This window comes from Eucalyptus grandis, chromosome 11 (assembly GCF_016545825.1).
Source record: "Eucalyptus grandis isolate ANBG69807.140 chromosome 11, ASM1654582v1, whole genome shotgun sequence".
Lineage (NCBI taxonomy): Eukaryota > Viridiplantae > Streptophyta > Magnoliopsida > Myrtales > Myrtaceae > Eucalyptus > Eucalyptus grandis.
Genome location: NC_052622.1, coordinates 26076711 through 26088646, shown reverse-complemented (window position 1 = coordinate 26088646; position 11936 = coordinate 26076711).

The following is an 11936-nucleotide window of genomic DNA, read 5'->3' as shown; positions in this document are numbered from 1 at the left end:
AATTTCCCACAATGAAGTTCAACATATCCCAAACAAATCTTATAGAGACACTATCATCTTATCAAAACATGAATTTCCAAAAAATACTAGAACATGAACTAGTCAGTCTATAATAGAACATGGCAATATATATAACAAGCATTCTACAACACATTAAAAGCAATTGAACACATCTACTATCTTATTTCAAGACTAACAACAACTAGCCATAGAAAAGACATTATTTCCCTAATCGAATCAACTCCAAAATAGAAGAAATCTGTATGTTGTAACCAAAGGCATTTCACTATATATTCACACAACTAGAACACTACCAAAATGACATTGAAATTTCTGCATTTCCCGTGAGCATTCCCTATGAGAGCAAAGCAACTAGCAGACATCCTTATCATATTCAAAGCTGGAAACAATGACAATTTGATGAGCACTCCATATCCATACATGCCCATCTCACCATGCATATTTATGCACATCAAAGACTAACATCAGACTCAAGTCATTCATACCAGAATTTCTCACATCCAACAGCTTAGAGGACTAGCATTATGTACATCTTCAACATCAGTTAACACAGCAAATGCACGCATGAACAACGAACATCAAATGTACGATTGAACAATTCCACATATTAGGACATATGAACAGCAAGTATGCACAGAAAGGACCAGCTCCAGCATATCAGTAGAAACTTAATCATATGGAAATACTCTCAGTTCACATTAACAGTATGTATAGGATAGACCCGAAAAGAGGAACAAAGCAAGCTAATTTTAGGTTTGAGTATTAGGATCAAACATCTTAATCAAAATCCATATAGAGAACACAAAAAAAAAAGAGAGTAAGCTGAACCTATCGTTCTAGCGATCAATATTTCAGCAACATTGACATATTGCAGCATAGTTTCAAGTATGCAATTGATAGGGAGAACAAAGGTCGATTGATGCAATCTTTATATTATTGAAAAGCCCATCGAATATACTATGACTTTCACAGAGATCTCAAGACTAAAAGAGCATGTTTAACAGTTCATCCAAGACAAACAACAACCAAGCCATAGCTAGGACAAAAGGACGATTTAATGAACATTTTCCTAATCAAATCAACTCCAAAAATTCTAAAAAATCTGCATGTTGTAACCAAGGATAGTTCAAGCAACTTTCATGAAGCACCAATCCAGTAATTTCAAGCACCAAATTCAGTAGAGAATCGGAAAACAGACAAGGCCGAGTCAATGTATAACAGTAAACTGCTATGTATCAGTAGAATCCCTTCTTAACTTTCGAAAAGGATTTCAGGTAGCTAATGATCTTGGATTGGGACGTGCTATAGCTTGTTGAAAAGCTAATCGAACCATCTTCAACTCTCATGAAGGCATCAAGCACCAAAAAGCACATATACAAACTCATTTTCAGGCATATGCGCAAAGAGGTCAGAGATACGAAATTGCAGAACAAGTCCCATCCAAGTTCAAAAATCATTTCAGATTGCAATGCATCCTGGCCCCGAACTTTCGTTGTCAAGAGTGTATTTCGACACGAGAAGCCCTCGCCTCATCGGATGCTATTAAAAGGATTTTCGTTTTGCTTACCTCAGTTGAATCTGCAACTTCAGTGGATGAACAGAGGAGTTCGAATCGAGTTTCGTTGCTTCGAGTTCTTCCACTGGCAGCTGCTTTGTCTTCAAGAGTTGATGATCGAATGAGCGAGTGTCAGATCTCCAGGAAAGAGCTAGGGAGCGTCCGATCGAGAGCCTCCGGAACCAAATCTAGCAACGAACAGAGGGAATGAACCGATTCCCCTCCCGATCAGTAACGGACTACCAAATCATGGCTACTAGGAGCGTTGATCGGAATTGAACACAGATCCAATCGCTCCGGCGGAAGAGTACAAACCTAACCTTAGCGCGCCCCGAAACCGGCCAGAAGCCAACCCCGCACCTCCGGTTCGAGCCGTCCGGCAGCTCAGCTCAGTCGAGTGCTGCAATGGAAACTGCAGATTTCAGAAGAGAGAACAAACTCTGATGCTCGCCAATGGAGGAAAATCTCCACATTCGATCTGCGCTCCAGAGAGAAAGAAACAAAGAAGAAGCCCTCCAGAGAGTGAGAGTTCCCCCCGAGAATCGAGGGAGAGAGCCTCCGTTTTTCAGAGAGAGAGAGTCCACCCAAGGCTAGGGTTTCCTCCAATCTCCCATCGAAGAGCTTGCATCGAGCAGTTACTGAGCGAAATCCCCCCGGGGAGAGAGAGAGAGAGAGAAATGAATGTAAAGAGAGAGCCCCCTGAGAGAGAATTCGCGCGTGAACGGTTTTTTGAGAGAGAGAAACCTCCAAGAGAGAGAAAAAAAATCGTCAAATGGCCCACTCCGCCAAACAATGAGCGAGCCTTTATATTTTTTTTTCAGCTTTTTTTTTTTTTTTTTTTCCTTTTTGTTTCTTTTTTTGTTTCTTTTTTGTTCTTGTTTTCTTTACATTTTTTTAATGTTTTCATTCTTTTTGATTCATTTCATTTTTTTGTCTTTTTATTTTTTTTATACGTTCTTGCAAAATGAATGTTTAAAATGTCGACAAAAAATCGGGTGTCAACAACCATTAGCAACGTTGTGGGCCAAATAAATCATTAAAAAAAGTGATATCATGCCTCAAAGTCCGACTTGAGTACTATGAATATCCATCTTCATTGTTCTACTCAATTCGAAGCCATATTTACTCAACAGTCCACACATGAAATTGGTTTACTTGGGGGCTTTTTCTTTTCTATGTTCAAGTAATATCAAATAAGAGGTGAGGGGTTTTTGTGGTTATATTCATGGAGAGTTTTTTGTTACTTGTTTTGGGAATGAACAGCAAAACAACATCAAAGATGACGGTGGCAAGTATAAAGGTGCTGAGGAACAAGAGATAGGCGATGGTGAAGCAGATGAGGCACGACATCATGTCTAGTCAGGACACCACTGCTCGTGTCCGAGTACAGCTAGTTCTTTCACTACGATTTGCTTTTGGTTATTGCATTGGCAGATGGTGTGGCTTTTTGTATTGGACGTAATTCATGTCTATGTTGAGAGAAATTGGTCTTGAGAAAAATGGTTACTCTCAAATTTCCAGTGATTTTTGTATATCTAATTTATAACTAGAATGCTTTGAAAGTGTTGAACTTGAAATAGTCATATCAGTTTTTGGTTCCATTTAGTCATTTGTATCATCCGGGGTGTGAAAAAATTCATATTCGAATGAATTTTTGAGATTTTGAATCTACATCTCATTTTACTTAGGAAATGCTCTATACATATCTTGGACTTCTAGGAGACTTAATGTGACATCCTAAAATTTAACCTCGTCCCGATAATATGAAATGGGTATTTCATCGTCAACGCGCCTATGATCATTTTTTTCTGAGTTGGTCTCCTACAAATTAACTAACTTATTAGGTGAGGCCGTTAAAGAATATAAATGCGACAGACTCAAGAACTCGATCGGAAATCGACTATCGACTGTTTGATTATAATAATCGGCAAGGATCAATACGATACAGTTATAATCGAATTGTGATTGGATATAGGTCGATTCAACAAATTCACGTAATTGATTTGAGGGTGATTCCGCGTGATTGCGAAATTCGTGTTGAACAACACTAGATTTTCTATCAATTTTATACTCGGTACATGTAATTGAAATCTTGCAATTTTTACAACAACTAAGAGTCGTCTATGAATCGAAGATGCACAAATATGAATCGAAAATTATCGACCACGGGTCAAACGTGTTGAAATTTCTAAAAGCTACCCGATAAGTTAGTTGTACTAAAATCGAGTTTGGTCGATTTTAACCACAAAATTGAATTCGGTTTCGGGAATCAGACGTTCGAGCATGCCACGATTCATTTTTAGAACCTTGTCTCATCTTTTGGCGAATTTTCGTCGAGTTTGGAATTTTTGCAAAAAACTAATTTTGGCAAAAAGAAAATAAGAGAGGAAATTCGTATGGGCTGCCTTATTGGAATATTTGGCCACCAAGAAGAGTTTGTTTAGGAAGAAATTGAAGGAAAATGGCCATTGGTGGGATGCAAGACTTTGTGGGCTGAAAGACTTTGAGGCACAAGCATTGAGTGCTTGGATATTTAGGCTTGGCTCTCATTGGATGCTGCTTAGACTTTCTTGGTCTCTCTCCCTCCTTCCAATTTCCCCTTCCTTTCAATTGCGTGCAGACCCTCTTCCCTTCTGCCTTCTTCCTCTTTTTCCCACCTTTACTTCCCCTCACGTTTCCTTCCTCACGTTGATGCCGCGTCTGCTCCATCTTCATTTTCCCATTTCTAGCATCGACCACCCAATGCCTTCACCAGTCGATCGTTGCCCTTGTCCATCCGTGCCGCTCAATCTAGCATCCAACGCCACTGTCCCACCAGCCCCAATGCCTCCAGCGTCCGCCTCATGCCCTCAGCCGCACGTCTAGCTGGTCCACCAGCCTACAGCCCGCCGAGTAGCCGCCTATAGCACCCTCACCACTCCAGCCGTGCTCGCCTGGCTGCCCAACACCAACAGTTGAGCCCTACCAGCCTGCCTCAACCCCAACCAGAACCGGATTCCAGCCCTTGGCCGTGAGCCTTGTGGGCTATTTTTAGCCTCAACTGAGCTTCCGTTGGTGACGCCGTAATCCTAGGTCCTCACCGCCATTGCGCCGCCGTCGCCGTGAACCGGTCATTGCCCTAATCCGGTGAGTTAACGCTCTAATCTCGGATTAGGATGTTAATTACACTTAGTAGGTTAGTTAGTGTTAATTAGGATTAGTGTGAAGTAGTTAGTTAGGTTAACTAGTTAATTAGGCTAGTTTGGTTAGTGTAACTAGGTTAGTTAGATGGTTAGTTAGTTAGGTTACTACCCTAGGTTAGGTTAGTTGAACCTGGGTTAGCTTAGTTAACCGTGGTTAGTTAATCGTGGTTAGTTTAATTTACCGTGGTTAGTTTTATTAAATTAGATTTATTTAATTAATTGCAATTTATTTAATCAACCATAATTAGCGTAATTTGTGACGGATTAGCCATTTTTTCAGAATTTTACGCTAATTCTCGTGGTTGAATTTATATGTGAAATTGATTACTTATTTGTGCAATTGAGTGCTTGGTGCTGATTATGGATTATTATTGCAAAATTGGATTTTATGGTATTTAATTTGAAAAATACCGGGTGATGGTTTTTGACACCAAAATTTTTATATAGTATATAAAACCGTGAGATTTTGAAATGAGAGTGTACCATACTTACTGGTCTAATTTAAACATGTGACCACGCACAATTATTTTACCGGGATGATTTTTAATACGAAGAAAAGTTGCAAAGTCCATTATTTGAACATGAGGTATTTTGAGTACAAAGCACGGTGTTCTTGGATAAGTATGTGCGCGTGTGATCACCTAAATACCCTGATACATTTACACGGGGTAGTGAATCCGTCCTAATGTGTTTACGTGGGACGATACCTGATTAAGTTCGGATGCCCCACGTCAACGGAGGTCGGTTGTGGTAGAGGCTGGGCATATACTCCTTTATGGATGCCGTCTTGATGCGTTTATGCGGGATGATACCGTGCCTGACGAAGTGAGACGACGCTCGATTATGCCAAATGACGGCCGACTGTTGAGTTGGCCATGGCCATTGGGTCGTAATAACTAGAACACACCTGAGTGGTTATGATAGTTGTGCATGATTATGGGGCAAAATTGTGTAGCACGGTATGTGATGTGTCATAACGATTTTACCTTATAATCGGGACCCTTGTGATTATTTGTGATTGGAATGATGTGTTTCGGTTATTAAGTAATGCTTGCTGCATTGATAATGGTATATGTGATGGTGTAGGGATGTGCCGAGGCGAGATAAGTCTTGTATGATGTCTGTTTAAGCTGCCTCTAGGTGAATTTGTGTCTTAATTGAGGTTTAGGGTTTTGACTCGCTGAGATTTTTATCTCACCTTGTTATGGGTTAATATTTTCAGGCCCTTAGTATGAAGAGGTGACCCGTTCATTTTAGGGTACCGAAGGAAATAGACTACGAGTCCTCCCACTTCCCTATTCCCGAGACCACCTGGACCCGTAAGTTAGTTGTGACCACTATTTGGGTCGATGAGGGTCTCCGTCACTGGGTACCCCCATCACTTCAAGGCATGGTTCATTGACTATCCTAACGGGGCTCGGGAAGGTCCATTGTAGGGTTTTGACAGATCTCCCGTTGGAACCGAGGATGGGGAAGTAGCTCACCCAATGACATCGACATTCCTCATGGTGTCGTGGAGAACCCGAAGCTCGAGACGGAAGGGTCTGTAGCGTAGGTGGCCCAATAGTTTCTTTTTGAGTTAGATTGTATATAGACTTGTAGGGCTAATCTAATTTGTTTATAAAGCGTGGTTTGTGATAAGTGGCTATCCTGCTTTTATTATCCTTGTCTTTATTTGTTGTCTAGGGTTTATTAGTTCGCTTTCGCATGTGCATAAAACGAATGGGTCGACGACGCGTCCTGGGATGGCACATTTTTAGTCGACCGCCGAGGGATGTGCGCGTGCTCGGGATTCGAGGCGTGACACTTAACATTCAAGTAGGGATGCTTTTATATTTGAATCAATCACATATCATAGACTTATAAAAGACTTAACATTCAAGAAGGAATGCCTTTAGAACTGAATCAATCACTCAAGACTTCAGCATTCCGATCAATGATGCTGGTAAAAAAAAATATTGTGAACCCACCTAAAAAGCCTAAAGGTGGCTTGCATATGTGACTTCATTACATTGAATTGGACCTAACAAATGGCGTTGCATTGTGGAACTTGCTTTCTAATGTGGATGAGGGCCTGTGTCTAACACATGCGCGAAATTGACACGTGAAACCGATGACTGCAAATCCGAGCCAAGGGATCCAACAAAAGCAAAGCGGAATCCCAAGCTGTACATATGTGCCCGTTTGATGATTTCATTAAGAGTTGAAAAAAACTAATATATTTAGCACAAGAATGAGTATTTCCCACAGGTCTGCAAAAACGCAGAGATATGGAAGTTCTATTGATAATCACGGATTTTAGTGTCTTTAGTGTAGAAGTACACAAGTATTTAAACCTCTGGTAAATCGCTGGGCTGAGGAAAAGAAAACAATGAGACTTCATTTTATTCCTCCTGCTCTGACCATTCAGGGTCAAATTTTCAATCATTGTTTACGGCGGAATGTTTCCTGCTCGAGGGGGTCGTCATTGTCTCGCTTCTAGGGCACCTCTGATAGAATAATTTCCAAAGTGATACATTCTCGAAGAGCTGTACATTCTTCTTGTTGATCAACTATAATTACAATATTAGGTAATCCCGTTATATATTTAATCCGCTCAGGTATGTTTGCAAGTGAAATGACTGTCTCTTCAACATAGCAGCAGCTCTTTTTGGAAGACGAATGAGTCTCTCCGCCTTTTGTTCCATTCTCAAGTCCCTAGTCTCGTTTTTATTGTGGACCAGTTCGTTAACATACCATTGAGCCACTTTTAATTTAGCATAATGACACTGAGCCCTTATTGCAGCCTGTGCAACTAAATTTAACTGCTTTATTCTTGGTACCAACAATTGAAAAACTGCTTTCCCCTACTTGCTACATCAAAAACTAAATCATAGGCTTTTGATATAAAAAAAGAAGAAGCAATTTTAGTAAGATTTGTAATATGAATACTTTTACGCTTGGCAGAAATATAAGGTGCTATCCTAGGATTCCATTTCCTAGCACCATGACCAAAATGAACTCTCGCTTCCACCATCTCTTCCAAATTGATATTTCAATACCTTCTTATCATTTCTGCCCCCCTGCTTTTTTTTAAAAGCTACGAGGTTGCCTGAAAACGAAATAATTGTTTCAATGGAACTTTTTCTTCTATCAGAGATTGGCCGTGTGGATGTTGATACACAATCCAAACCCCTACCCTCTATTCTCGATTATCTTTATTTCAATTATACCACAAAAATAAAGAATTTTTAATTAAAATTAAAAGTATGAATCCATTTTTAGGAATCATCAAATCCTCTAAATGATTGTTTGATGTATCATGAAACTTCTTCGAAATGGATAAATCAAATAATCTATGTGGTGGAACAAAATATCTCTGATTTCCCCCTTGAAAAAATTCTCTGCCGGTTACACCTAATGACTAGCAGGCAATTCAGGGATATATTAGACTATACATGAGGCCAAAGCTGTTAAAATGAGAATGAATCGAAGTTCTCCAATAAGAATGGTAAGAACAATGAAAGCTTTCTATCAGATTGCCAAACAGCCAATAACTTTCCATTAGAATATCTAGCTTTCAGTAGTAAAGCAACTCTGAAGCATGAAGTGGGAACAAGTGTGCTAAAGATGAGGGAAGTAGGACTTTCAGTATTTCAACCTGACACAAATGTACACACCCACCTCAATAAATTATGGAAAGCTTAGAAACTTGCCACTAGATCTCGCATTAGACATAACCAGCACAATGACCCAACAACTGCATAGAATAGCTGACAATTAATATATAATATTTTCTTTCTTCACTCGTGTGAGCTGTTCCTTTTAACATTTATTTTTTTTCCCTTTGAGCTTTGATTTCAGCTAGAAGTTAGCTCTTCTTGACCTTGTGGCACATTGATTGACTTGATCAACACAATGATTGATTCATTTCAAGGAAGTCGGCTATCATGTCCCTAGTTTGATTTGGTGTGTTATGATCAACCACAACTTACCACAATCGTAAAACCAATTCCTACATTTTTCCTTGTCTTTGCCATAAGAATTGGTGATTGAAGACCACAAGAGTAGTTAGGCTCCGAGTCGACCTCACTAGCAGTTACACCACTTGAATTTAGATGTTGGTGCCTCTAATCTTCTCACCGCCATTCTTTGATTTGGCAACTGAAGGTTCTACTAAATGCAGCAAAAGCAATGGAGGAATGCGACAGAAGAAACATACGTTGACTATCAAGGTTATATCATGATTCTACCAGGAGCTTCTTCACTATAACATAGACAATGCAAAGCAAAAAGAAAAACATCTGTATAAAAAGAAGTGGAGTTTGCTGTTGCAAGAAGAATAATGGATTCACAGACATTACTATGTATAGCCTGATCACAAGAGCGTCGAAGAAATTGGTGACATTTAAGTGTGAAGTTGGCCACGTTACAACTCAAGTCATGTGAAGGTGAAGTTTAATTCCCGTTTTGGACTATAATAATGCTACGAAGAGAATATTCATCCCAAAACCTTCACATCCTGCGAACAATTTGAATTCTGTCTCTTTTTCCATTTACATGTTTGGACTTCTATTCCTTAGTGGGCCGCCATCATGCATGTGTGAACGAACTGATGGATTCTCTTTTTTCTTCTTGGTTTTAATACTTTTCCTCAATAAAATAGAATGCTGAATATTACTCATTTATTGCTCTCACTTACAGATGAAAAACGTTGAAACAATGGAACTAAGATTGTATCATGAAGAAGTATCTATCAAAAGTGAGGAGATTGGAAGGTTTGACAAGCTTAGGTTCCTTACATTTGGGGGAGGAACCTTTGTTGGCAATCTAATGAATTGTTTTCCCAAATTAAGATGGATTTATTGGAGTGCTCCTGGTTTAAAGTGTAAGCTGACCAATATGTGCTTAAAGAATGTAGTTGTCCTTCACTTTTCATCGATTGCCAATATAAACGATATGAAATTATGGAGCCTGATAAAGGTGCGTCATATGCTTATTTCTATTCTTTCTCCTTGAAAGCAACATTTGAATTGTTCCTCCATTGGATAATGCATTCATTTTTTACAGGAGGCAAAGTTCTTAGTCTTTATGAGTGTCATCACATAACCAGAACACCGGACTTGTCGGGATGCTCAACTTTAGAGAGACTTGTTTTTTGGACTTGCTGAGGTTTAAGGAAAGATTGATGGCTCTATTAGGAAGTTAAAGCATTTGATAGACTTAACGTTTGATCATTGCCCTTTGCTTGAAGGTTTGCCTAAAGAAATTGGGGACCTACAGAATCGAGAGCGCTTCTCTTTTAATTGGTGTAATCAAATGGAAGAACTATCGGATTCGATCTATAATTGGAAATCATTACGGGAGTTGCAACTTTCAAGCCTAGTAATGCTTGGGGAACATTTAGTGCTTTGGAATAAAGCCAATTTGTAAGGTCAACTTCCTTCTAAAATTGGCTTACTCTCGTAACGACAAAGACTGGTGTTAAGAGAGTTTTATGAAATTCGAGAGTCGCCACCACTTCCAATAAGTTTAACCCATCTAGAAGTGTCATCTAAGTCATTGCAAGTTGTCCTAGACCTCTCAAACTTGACTAATTTGGTTGAGTTAGACCTAAGTGATGGCTCTACAATTGGCAAACTAGACAGAATTCATAGTGGTGAGTTGAGATGGATTAGGAGGTTATCCAAATTGAAACATTTGAGATTGTTTATCCTCCATGTCCCTGCTCCCACTAAGTTGGCTTCTCTTCCTCAACTTAGCCAACTCCATTTGTTTGGATTGAACCTGCAACCCTCAATGCAAGTTCCCTCTTCTTTGTTAGAATTAACCCTTGATAATTTCAATTCAATCGCGCTACTCTCCTCCAACTCAAAGAATTTGTCAAATTTAAACATCACTCCTCTCAAATGCGAGAGATTCAACTTGATGGGCTTCACCTTCCAAATTTAACGTATCCACGTGTTGATAATTGTAGACTCCTCAAGAGATTCATAATATCTAGTATGAGGAGGCTAAAGTTGGTCAGCATGAAGAAGTACCTGGAACTAGATGACATCCACATCGTTGGGGTGTTGGAATCATTGGAAATATTACAAATCGGAAAGCTCTTGCCCTTAAGAAGCTTCAAGTACGTCGACATAAATTGGGAATATTCTCTTGAATCTTCACTAATCCTTGCATCGAGAGTCTTCAATAAGTAGTGGTATCTCTATCTAGGTTTTTGTGACATGCTTGGTATTTAAGTTGTTGGTACGTCAGAATCGTTGGAAGACTTTTTACTTGCTGGTCAACATTTTCAAAGTCTTGGTCGTTTGTCAAACTTAAAGAACCTCAAGTCCTTCAAACTATATTCCCACCTTAAGCTATGGATTGTCGAGGGCCTCGATAAGTTAACGTTTTGAAAGAATTGGAACTTACTAACTGTGGATCGTTGAAATATCCGCCACCGAATTGCCAAATGATTGTCACTTATACATCCACCAATGCAAGAAATTACTTGGGGTTAGTGGACACTTCAGAGGCATCGTCCAGAGTTTCAAGCGTCATAAGGTGACTAAGAACAACCAGCCACAAACATGAATTCAACTATGGGCAGATTTATAATAGTTGTGGAAAATCAAAAAATAATCATACAAACGTGAATTAAACGCCATCTCGGTTTAATTCAATGATGGTTTCCCTCTCTGTTTTTTCCCCCTTTTTTCCGTTTACGAGAAAGTTATATAGTTGCAGTAAGAGAAGTTCAGTTTTTATCACAAATAGCGGGAAAAAGTTTGGTTTGTAGGGGAAATATATATATAAAATATCTTAGAGCTTATTATTTAAAATTTGTTCTCATTTTATAAAAAATAAATGGTTTTACTTAGCATTTTTTCTACGTAATATACTGCACTTTTTATTTTTTTTCCATCTCTTACTTCATACCAATCATTATGACAATGACTCATCATTTGCGATACTTACGGTGAAGATAGAACATTAAAAGGATAAATGCAATAGTTCTAAAACTTATAAAAATTATAATTGAGTCATAAAACTTGTTGATATAATACAATTGAGTCTCTTTGTTAATTTCATCTAATTTGATAAATGGAAGATGCTAGCTATGCATTTTTTATTCACTTCTCTATGGCATAAAGCTTAAGAGAAAAGGTTTGTGTGCAAAAACGTCTTGTCCTTTTAAGGTTTGCCCCAAA